Here is a 10285-nt window from a genome sequence, read left to right on the forward strand (position 1 = left end):
AAACAACCAGCCCATTGACAGCGTGAGTGCGAGTGGGAAATGGGAGGGGCAGAGTGTCGGCCATGTTTGCTGTCCTCCCTTCCCTCTCTCTCTCTCTCTCTCACTGTCTGCCACTCTGGTACATTGCTCGCTTATGCCACAGCAAAAATATTTGCCCACATGAAATTATAGTAGAGCGAACATTTAATGAATGGCCACCACCTGGGTGTGTGTTTTTAATGAGCATCAGCAGGGACTGCTGTGCTGCAGTCCTGCATCATGAATGGTTATTGGCAGGCGGATGTTCGCCAGGCGGATGTGCACACTGCAAATATAATTCCATAAATATGGATACACGTGGTTCAAAGTATACGAAGAGAAAATGAGCAAAAGCTGTCGTGCTGTGATGAGACAGAATGGGTTTACCCCATTGACAGCTATGGTTCGTATCCTCGTAATGGTAGTAATGGAATAGACTTGAACTTTGTTATGATTGAAATCACAGTAATAAGAATGGTAATGGTATGAATGGTAACTAAGAAAAGGCGCAAGTGCAGGTAAGTGGATGACGACTGAATGCAGATTTCAACTAAACTAAAACAAACAAATACAAAGATAAAAGGTGGTTCGAAAGTGGGCACTGGTGTCGTATGACCAGCCAGCCAGACAGAAGGTGGCAAACACCTTGCACATTCATCTCAAGCGAAGAACATTAAATATAAAACAATTTTTCCACACAAGAAACTTCTGAGCAGAGTCAGCAAATCGTAAGTAAATTTACTTATAATGGGAATGCCAAGAGTTTGTCCAAGTTTTGTTCGTGGAGCGGAAAATTTATGAGCCGCCCGCATTTGAATCTCTGGCTTTTCACTTAATATTTGTTTATGGCACATATAGTTTGGGCAGAGACCGAAAAAATAGAGCATGACTGCCATAAATCAAACTAAAAAAATAGAAATATATAAACGGGCAAACTCGGGCCAACACAAAGATTGCCCCAGCAGCAGCAACACAAAGAGAGGCTTGATAAACTGCTCTGAGAGGAAAAAAAAACTGTAGATGCCACATCGTCTGTGCGGCAAGATGGGGCAGCGAAAAAGGCAAATATGTAGGTATACGTATTTCCGGCAACGACATTCAGGTGCAAGGAAGTTGTCAAAACATTCAGATAACATTTTCTGGCCAGAGCCTCAAAAATGACATTTGATAGCCAAGTCAAAAGTGGGGTCTGGGGTACATATTTCCCAGTCCTGGGTGTATTTGTTGGTCCACCTTAAAGCCCATCCATTAATTTGTGGAAAAAAACCTCGCCTGGTGGAAACACCGTCGTCGTGCCATTTTATTTTTTGCTTAACTGCGCAAACATTGATAATAAATTTTGCCTTGGCGTTCATTTAACATCACTTTTTTTACCCTGGGCTGCCTTCTACATATTTTCAAGGATTTTCGAGAAAAGCCTTCGAAAGAAATTAATATGACCAACGCTAAATTTACGAGTTGCCTGGCTAAAGGTGTCCCATTTTTTTTTTTGCTGCAAATAGTTTCATATATGTATGCACCACGTTTACTTTACACAAATCCCAGTATTAAACGGCCTGCTCCAGGCCTATCCATATAAATTCATATACATATATTATTATACAAATTCAGACGAAAACTTGTAATTTCTGAAGTTTTGCATATGTCAATTGGTTCCACATAATTGCATTTAATTGATGTCGAATCAGATTTATTTAAATCATCCTTTTTGATTGGATGATAATCACAATTGTATCAGGTTGAATATAAATAAGTGGAATTACAAAACCATATGCGTAATACTCGCAAGTCGGATAAAAACGACCATACATGGTATCCATGGAATTTTCACAAGTGGCTGTCTGTGTTTATTTTCCTTCCATGGAGGAATAAATGAACACTCATAGAATATGAGTGATGAAAGCAAAGAATCCCAGCAGTGTACAATATAACATAAATATTCAGATTAAATTAAATGACGGATGAATTGAATTCCAAAGTGAATCAATTCAAATCCCGAGTTCAACAATAAGGTATGGCTTTGATACATTTATTTCATGAATGCGAATGGTTGTACACAACATTCATTCTTGGATAAATTGAAAATCGACCCCCTCCTTTGGCACATGATTGGGGCAGGGGGTTGGGGGTTGTTGGATTAGCTGCACCCACGACATGCAGAAGTCCAACAAAGAGGGCAGCTGAATGAAGAAAACATAGAAATTGAAAGCGGCCCAGACAGCAAAGCCCCTTTGGCACCCGAGATGGCTCACAACAATGCTGTCAGCTTCCCTTCCCCGCGTCACTGCCGAGGAGATGTGATGCGGGCCCCAGCCCCGCCCGACTGTTAATGCGGGACGGGCCTCCGCGCTCATCTTCCCGAGACGTCAGGGAGGGGTGGCCAGAGGCGCACGTGTTGGCTTAATTAAATGTTTTGCTTTTAGTTCTCGCTTTTGTTGCATGAATGCGATTGTGTGTATGTCTGTCATGTATATTTATGTATGTATGTATGTATGTATGTATATAGTGCTTCCGTTTGAAAGCAAAGCGATGATTTTGACGGCCCCCTAGTTCTGACTGTCGATCTCGACATATGGCAACACAAACTGCTTCTTCGAGTGTGATTGCTGCTCGCTCGGATCAAATTGCTAACTCCCGGAATTAATTTGACCAGACCGACGATTCCGGGAGCGGCGATCCAATACCTCTGGTGGAACTGGCCTATAAAACGACCAGACTTATGTGGTCTGAATTCAGTCGTTTCGAGACAGAGACAAAGATCGTTCACTTTTGCTGCCTACTTTAGCTTCAGCTATTAAATATTTTAGTAATTGGATAATCGCAGTTCCGTTGAGATGTTAGGACTCTGCTTGCTATTAATGGTGATTGGTATTTTGCTGGGTGCGGCGCATGGATGGCAATCGTCAATTGAGGATGACTTTGTCCCTGAGAGCGATAAATGTTTCCATTGTGGCCCAAAGTTAAAATTCGGTGAAACCGTGGTTATCATAGATATGATACAGGAAGAAATTAAAGGCTCCCATCTATCCGTATATTCTCGGCTTGTGGCTCTGCTTTGGGCTTTTACTGTGTCTCCAATGCTACCGTCAAGCCAAGTACTATAAATATCGTAACTATGTACACTAATACTAAGTAACAAAATAAATTTTAATTTGTAATCTTTATAAATTCATGGCGGTGACGCATTAATAAATGATATAAAAATGTATTGTTGTATGTATGATTGGGTAGGGGGGTGTTGTGGGGGAGTGATAGCATAAGGAAATTAGAGTATAAAGCAGAAGGCTTACTCCCTGTATCGTGTATGCAGCCCAGCATATGTTACTACCTTCCTTGCTACACTGCGAATTCATTGACTCTCACTTATCGTAAATCAGCTGCTCCTGGCTGACATTCTTGAAAAATCATGCTCGTAACGAGTGATGCACGACTCTGCCTGGGCCATAAAGTTGAATGGCATAAATGTACGAAACAATGAAAATATGGTATGCAAGTCTCACTTTGGTGGTGTGTTCTGCTCGCGACCCACATAAATCACATAAATGTGCGGTAGCATCAACAGCATACCCATAACCATACAAACAAAAAGAAGAAAACTGAAAAAAAAACGCGGAGAACAGAAAATACATCAGCTTTTCGTTCAATTAAGCGGTAACGTGGACAGCTTCCCAGAACCACATGGCTGGAGCATATGCATTACACGGTGTATGGGGTACGGGTTAATTTATAGGTATGGTAATGTGTGGGCTAGCGTGTGTTCGGGTTTATCTATGATTTATGCGTAAAATAATACTTAATTGCCGTTTCATGGAGCTTCGGCCTCATTATGAGCTGCCAGGAATTCACCAAAATTAAGCATACGCCACATGGGCTGCCTTGCAAAATGTTAACTATGGACATGTGTCCAATTAACGTAGATATTTGCGGAATTTAAGCTGTCAGATTACCGCAAAGGCCTTAAATTCATTCAGATAGCACAGCCTACACACACACACCAGCACACACGATCAAAAGTCGCCCATGTGCATTTATTAAAAACTAAAAATCATCAATGCATACGAAAAATCGGTTTTAATTGAAGGCCCTGCTCTGTGGCACACTGATTCCAGATGCTGCAGATCAAAGTAAGTTTGAATAAATTTAGAAAGGTAAAAAAAAAGAAAAATCATTCAAATTTATTTTAAAGACCATTGTTGAAGAAATTCGTGAAAAATAAATGCATGACTTATTGCAGCACTTCGTGAAGGTTTCAATTTGCCGCAAGAGATGCGTATTCTGGGATCGTTAAAGCAGTTGGATTTTTCGATGAAACGTTCACAAATCACACAAAAGAAAAAGCATTCCAAGAATCAAGAAAATGGGGAAATGTCTATGAATCAGTGAACTGAACCAATTCCATTTTTCAATCAGTGCTCGTGCGGCATTCGTGGAGATATTTTCAATAAATTTCTTTTTAAAACACGAACTGCTATATTTTATCGCTATGCCGTCTCAATCTAACGAGCGGAATAAACGATAGCAAAACAAATCGAAAATAATTTCGTGTATTATTACATTTCCATATATTTGCCGTTCAACCAAAGGACACTGTGCCCCCGAGGACGCAGAGCAAAAACCATAAGCAAAGCAAAATAGAAAAACCAACTAAAAAGAGGTAAAAACAGGCAACATGAACATGGGCTTACGGGCAGGCAGACGGAGAGACAGAAATGAACACAGCTTCACAAATGCAGAAAATGCGTTTCATTTGCTGCCACAGTCGACGGCGCTGTCGCTGCGAATCAATATGGAAGCAAACCAACCGAAAGCGGGGAAAAAGCAGGAAAAACAACGGCCATGGAAGAGCTAAGGGGCGCACAAGGAGAGGCTGGGAAAATATACCTACAATGGAATTCATGGCATATGCATCTAAAAGTATGCACCGATGCTATGATGCTGCCTCTGGTTTTTTTTCTCTTTTCTGGTTTCGGTTTCGGTTTTGTTTTTATTGTTTTTGTATTTCTTCATTTGCCATTTTACGAGTGGAAGCGGAGACAAAGACGCAGCCACGTTGACCGCAATTAAAGCGAAATGTTCAGGTGATGGGGCTGCCTGTCCCACAACGGTACTGGTGGAGCGGCTGAGCGGTAGGCTGGTGCTTGAAAGCGGTTTTTGCTGCGCAGCTGGGCAGCCACAAAGGCCCCCATCTATCCCTGACAGTTGAGGGAAAATTTAGCACAAGAAATTTACTGTCAGCCAGAGCAGGAAAAAGAAAATTCTTAGCGAAATTTTTTATCCACGGCAACATGAAAAATAAAAGACAAAGGCAGCCAGAAGGAAGTGGGAGGACAATGTGACCATAGCCCCGGGAGGACATATTTTCTTCGACTTTGTCATAAGCCGACGGAAGGAACAGTTATTGGTGGAGGCTTAAAGTAGATTCTTAAAGTAAATCTGATAGCTAAAAATAAGAAATTGGTGGGAGTTCTACCTTGATTTGAAAAGTTATGCAGAATTGCTAATGACATCCCAATACATATGGGAATTTTTAATTTTCACGGTTTCCCTCAGAGAGAGGCGGATATGTATGGAGAGATATGTGAGAATGCTATTAGTGTGTGATAAATGGTGTCCACAGGCAAGAGTCTCAAGATGTTCAAGGTAATGACAAGAACGACAGCAATCATTTTGATATATGTATGTATCTAAGTTCATCTATTGAAAGTCATTGTGCTGCACTAACAACACGCACTCGCACCGACAGATGGCTGCACTTTCGTACTGGTCAACAGACCTCAAATCTCCCAGTTGCCCATGTCCCCCATATCCTCCATATCACCCGCCCCAAGCAGACTTCGTGACATATTGTGTGAGAGACGAGTCAGCTGCTGCTGCATGGCCTATTTTGCATTTTGCGAGACGACGGCTCTGGGCGTTGGATAAGAGTGGCTTAGGCTGCAATTAAAATTGCTAACTCTACTGTAAAATCGCATTGGGGCTGGCTGTAAGTGCTGTAGCTGTGGTCCTAGAACTAAACAGATGTCACCTCTTGGACTAGGGCCCAGAATTTCTGGCATAAATAATTAAGAGAAGGCAATTAAGTGGTGGCAAGGAGACTTGAATGAGGCTATCGAACGAGGTTATTGACATGAGGAACTTCCAACACTTGGCCTTAAGCTAGACAAGAGTGCTGGTGTTGGTGCTGGTGCCAGTCAGTCTGTTCAGGCAGTCCTTTAAGTCCTGCCTTTGATGGGAGGGACATCAATTTTCATGCCAGGCCATTAAAGCTTAACTTGACAGATTCGTGTTCGTCCTTCAAACTGGTCCACCAAGCGGAAGCTGTAAATTCATATTGGGATTGCTTCACAGGGGGATACGCCCACGGCCCATCATTGCCAAGTCGATATTCTCAATACATATTTATATACATATATGAATACGTACATATGTACACTTGTTTGTATGCACACACTCTGTCGAATTTATCGACCATTCAAAATTGCAACATCAAATGGACTGACTGGCAAACCCCACAAATAATCCTGGCACATATGGAGTCGAGGCAGGAACATGTGTCGCCTCGCTCTTTAGGCTGCATCTTTGTAAAATTGAGAAGTCGCCTTAAAAACATGCAAATGAGTTTCAAAAAGTGCCATACCCTCTGGCTCTGGTTCTGTCTCTGTCTCTGGCTCTGACGCTGCTGCTGCTTCCTGTTCGGTTGTCATGTCGCTTGCCAAAGCCAGAGAACGGGGCCGGCGACAGTCAACGGCTTGTCGACGACTAAATGTATGCAATACATTTGTGTTCGGCCCGCATATTTGCATTCTGCCCTCTGCAGATGAACTTTTTTCTCTGGCCCAGCCTTGTGAGTCAGGGGGAAGCGGCATACGGCATACGACACTGAAAACTTTTACTGGCAGTGAGTGCCCTTAAAAATAAGGAAAGTAAACTGCCTGCCAAACAATCGGCAAATATTTATAGTCTAATTGTGAGTGCGATTGAGATGGTATACTCGTACACTCACCCACCGGTGGGCGGCACATACACAACTCTGCTGGGCCCTGCTACCTCCAGAGACCCACTTTGTGGCGCCGCATAAAGAAATCTTCAATTATGCCAGCACACAAAAGATGAGGGGCCGCTGCTGAGGAGGTATGAAGCCTGGCCTGGGGTTTCACCTTCACAGTCTGTGATCCGGGGTCACATCTACACACTGACTCATACTTGTACATAGATATCCATGCATCCATATCGAAGGCGCGTCTTTTGTGCCACTGACACTTGTCAAAGCTTTTGGAATTCTCAAACAATCTATGTAGGCAGGAGCCAGGAGCGCACAGTAGTTAAGGACCTACGCAATGGGTCACATTTAAGATAGCTTGTTATAAATATAACTAGCCGAATCTGAGAAAGTACTTTATGGAGCGAGTTATTGGTTCCAGTGAGGTTATCCCAATCTATTCTCAATTTAAACCATGAAATTCCTTTGGTTTCCCACTCGTCGCCTTTCCAATGGTATTTCCACCACTGTATTTCGATTTCCTCTTTGTGGATTCCTATACATTCGTGCGCGTATGTATCTGTGTCTCGATACGGCTATAAGTGTGTTGTGTGTGGCACAGTTCGTTGAGCAGCTGCTGGTTGAAGAGGCCGCAAGAAACTCACATTTAGGAACTCTCTCATACACACACACACTCACACACACACACACACGCATAGAAGGCGAGGACCCTTAACTGTCATAAACTAGGATTATGTTGCATAAGCCCGCCTGGCCCATTGTGGTGCCAAACCTATTCTTGTTGTGGGCAGAGGCGGAGGCGGAGTCAGAGGCCTATTGAATTTAAAGGAAAAAGAAAAGTTGGTGTTGCTCCGATGCCGATAATTACATTTTCGTTGGAAATTGATGCGTGTTTGACATTCGTATTTGGGTGCGGAGATTGTGCCCGAAATCCTTGTAGTCTAATTGCCGCCTCCGGGGTGTGACTGGGGATCGGTGGTAAAGCGGTGGCGCTCCATTTGAGAGCCAATTAGGCCGGTCGACATTTGTTAGTCACAGCTTAAATGCGTAATTTGATCTATTTTCAAGATAAAAACAGGATCAAGGAGCAAGGACAACCAAGCGAAGTTTCCATTACGCCAGCAACTAAATCAAATATTCTCTTGCACAGCTGAAACGAGAGCATCCGGGGTCGCATAATCAATACGTGTACTTGTGTGGGAACACGAGTGACTGTGTGGACTTGGGGCAGGAGGCAGAAGGCAGAAGGCAGGACAATAGCGAAAAGTTCGACTTGCTGCTTCATTAAATTTAATTTATAAACTTGCCATAAGCACTAAATCACTGCGCAGCAGCTGGAGGAACAGACAGCGATGGGAGAGATGCCAGTATCCGCAGGATGCTCTTGGCCACTGCGTCTCCGATGCGTTGGCATACAAGAAACTGCATACAACGGCGACCAGTGGCCAAATTGGCGGTCCATAAACATCACTACCCTCGTCCATTTTTTTTCTTTTCTTTGTTGGCCATCATTTGCACAGCAACAAACTACACAAAGCACAAAAAAAAAGGGGCAAACGGAAAAAGCCAGAATATTTATACATATTTACATACGAGTACGAGCACATATATGCAAAAAGGCCACGCACAAAGACCGCACAAAAATAAACACTTGAAACCGTTGACAAATGGGCAGAAAAGAAATATAAAAGTGAAACGTATATACTCTTTAAAGCTAACAAATATTCCTTTTTGTATGTTTTAAACCCAACTTTAAATGATTGATTCATATTTTCTCCTTTTTCTTATACTCAAACTTCAAACTGAACATATCAAAGTGTAATGCCAGCTTCTTCTTTAATATGAATTCTTTTTGATATGTTGCCGATAATAATGCTTTCCTATTTTCAATATTCGAGCAGCAGGGCTTGTGATTCCCTAAAAGTAAATTCCAACGATCAATTTAGACTCTGCGGTTTCATCTTTGATTCCACTCAATCGATGGTTTCTATTCTCTTGTTATTCTCTCGTAATTTAAGGCCATTCAGCAAGCCTAATCCCAATGGTATAGTAATCTATGGCTAGGGTATAACTCAGGCAAGTAGCGAAGGCAAGGGAAAGGCGAAGAAAAAATCAACAAAACGCTTGACACACAGAGCTGCAACAACAAAAGCAACAACCATTACAGCAACAACAAAACTTAGATATTTTTGTAGTTGTTGTTGTTTTTCAAGCCATTTGTTTGTTGGAGACATTTCTTGTTGTTGCTGCTCAAGCATTTCCTTTTGGCGCTAAAATGTATGCTAAATTTTTTTTGTTTTCTCTTTCCTCACTTACATACAAGAACACTCTCTCCCATGCATACACACTTGGGGACCGGCGACTGTTGCCTGTTTATGTCAGAGACCGTCTTTAAGGCATGGCAATTTATAAGGCCACGCCCACAAATGGCTGGCCCTCTCGCCCTCCCAGGACTGCGTTTGACGGGCGCGTGTGTCGAGTGATTTTTGTGCGCGCTGACTTCTGATTCTCGTTCCTTGCCTTCAGTTGTAAGAGTAGTCATCACGTCCTGGGCACCTTTTCACTTGCCATTTGTGTCTATATGTGTGTGTGCTGTCCGTGCGCCTGTGTGTGCGCATGTGAATGTGTAATTGTTTGCTGGTGACTTTAATTAAGTTGCTGGCAGTGTGAGGACAGCTGAAAGTTGGTCTTTACTGGCAATATAAGTTGAAAGTTCGAATAATCATGGAGATGCATATTCAGACGGTGCCATCCTCTGCATGTGCACAGGGTATTAGCGATATATTAAATAAAGAAAACAAAAATATACATACAATCGAAATATATGATCCCAAAATTCTACTATTTTTAAGTTCTAGTTCTAGCTACTCAGAAATGAACCAAAATGTTTATGGTTTCGATGATATACTCGAGAATACGAGTATTCATCTACCAGAGCTTGTATAACTTTGGTTCTTTTTATTCCACTTTATCATTCGAGTAAGTTGTTATGAAAGTTTTCCGATGACATGGATTCCATTCCCTAACCGCTAATTGAAGAATTTCTATGATGTGTACAGTTTTTCTACTCTAGAAGCCAAATAAAAACATTAAGCAAACTCTTGGCAAGCAAATACACACATCCACACGGGAACACACTCATATAGAGACGTGTTGGAGGACGTTGCATAGTTATGGGTGCTTGCCAAGCAGCAAAACACGCAAGAGCCAAAAAAGGTCCAGGCCAAAACGAAAAACATCAGCAACAAAAAAAATAAAAAAAAATTC

Source organism: Drosophila obscura, unplaced genomic scaffold, assembly GCF_018151105.1.
Source record: "Drosophila obscura isolate BZ-5 IFL unplaced genomic scaffold, ASM1815110v1 contig_179, whole genome shotgun sequence".
In the NCBI taxonomy this organism is placed as follows: Eukaryota; Metazoa; Arthropoda; class Insecta; order Diptera; family Drosophilidae; genus Drosophila; species Drosophila obscura.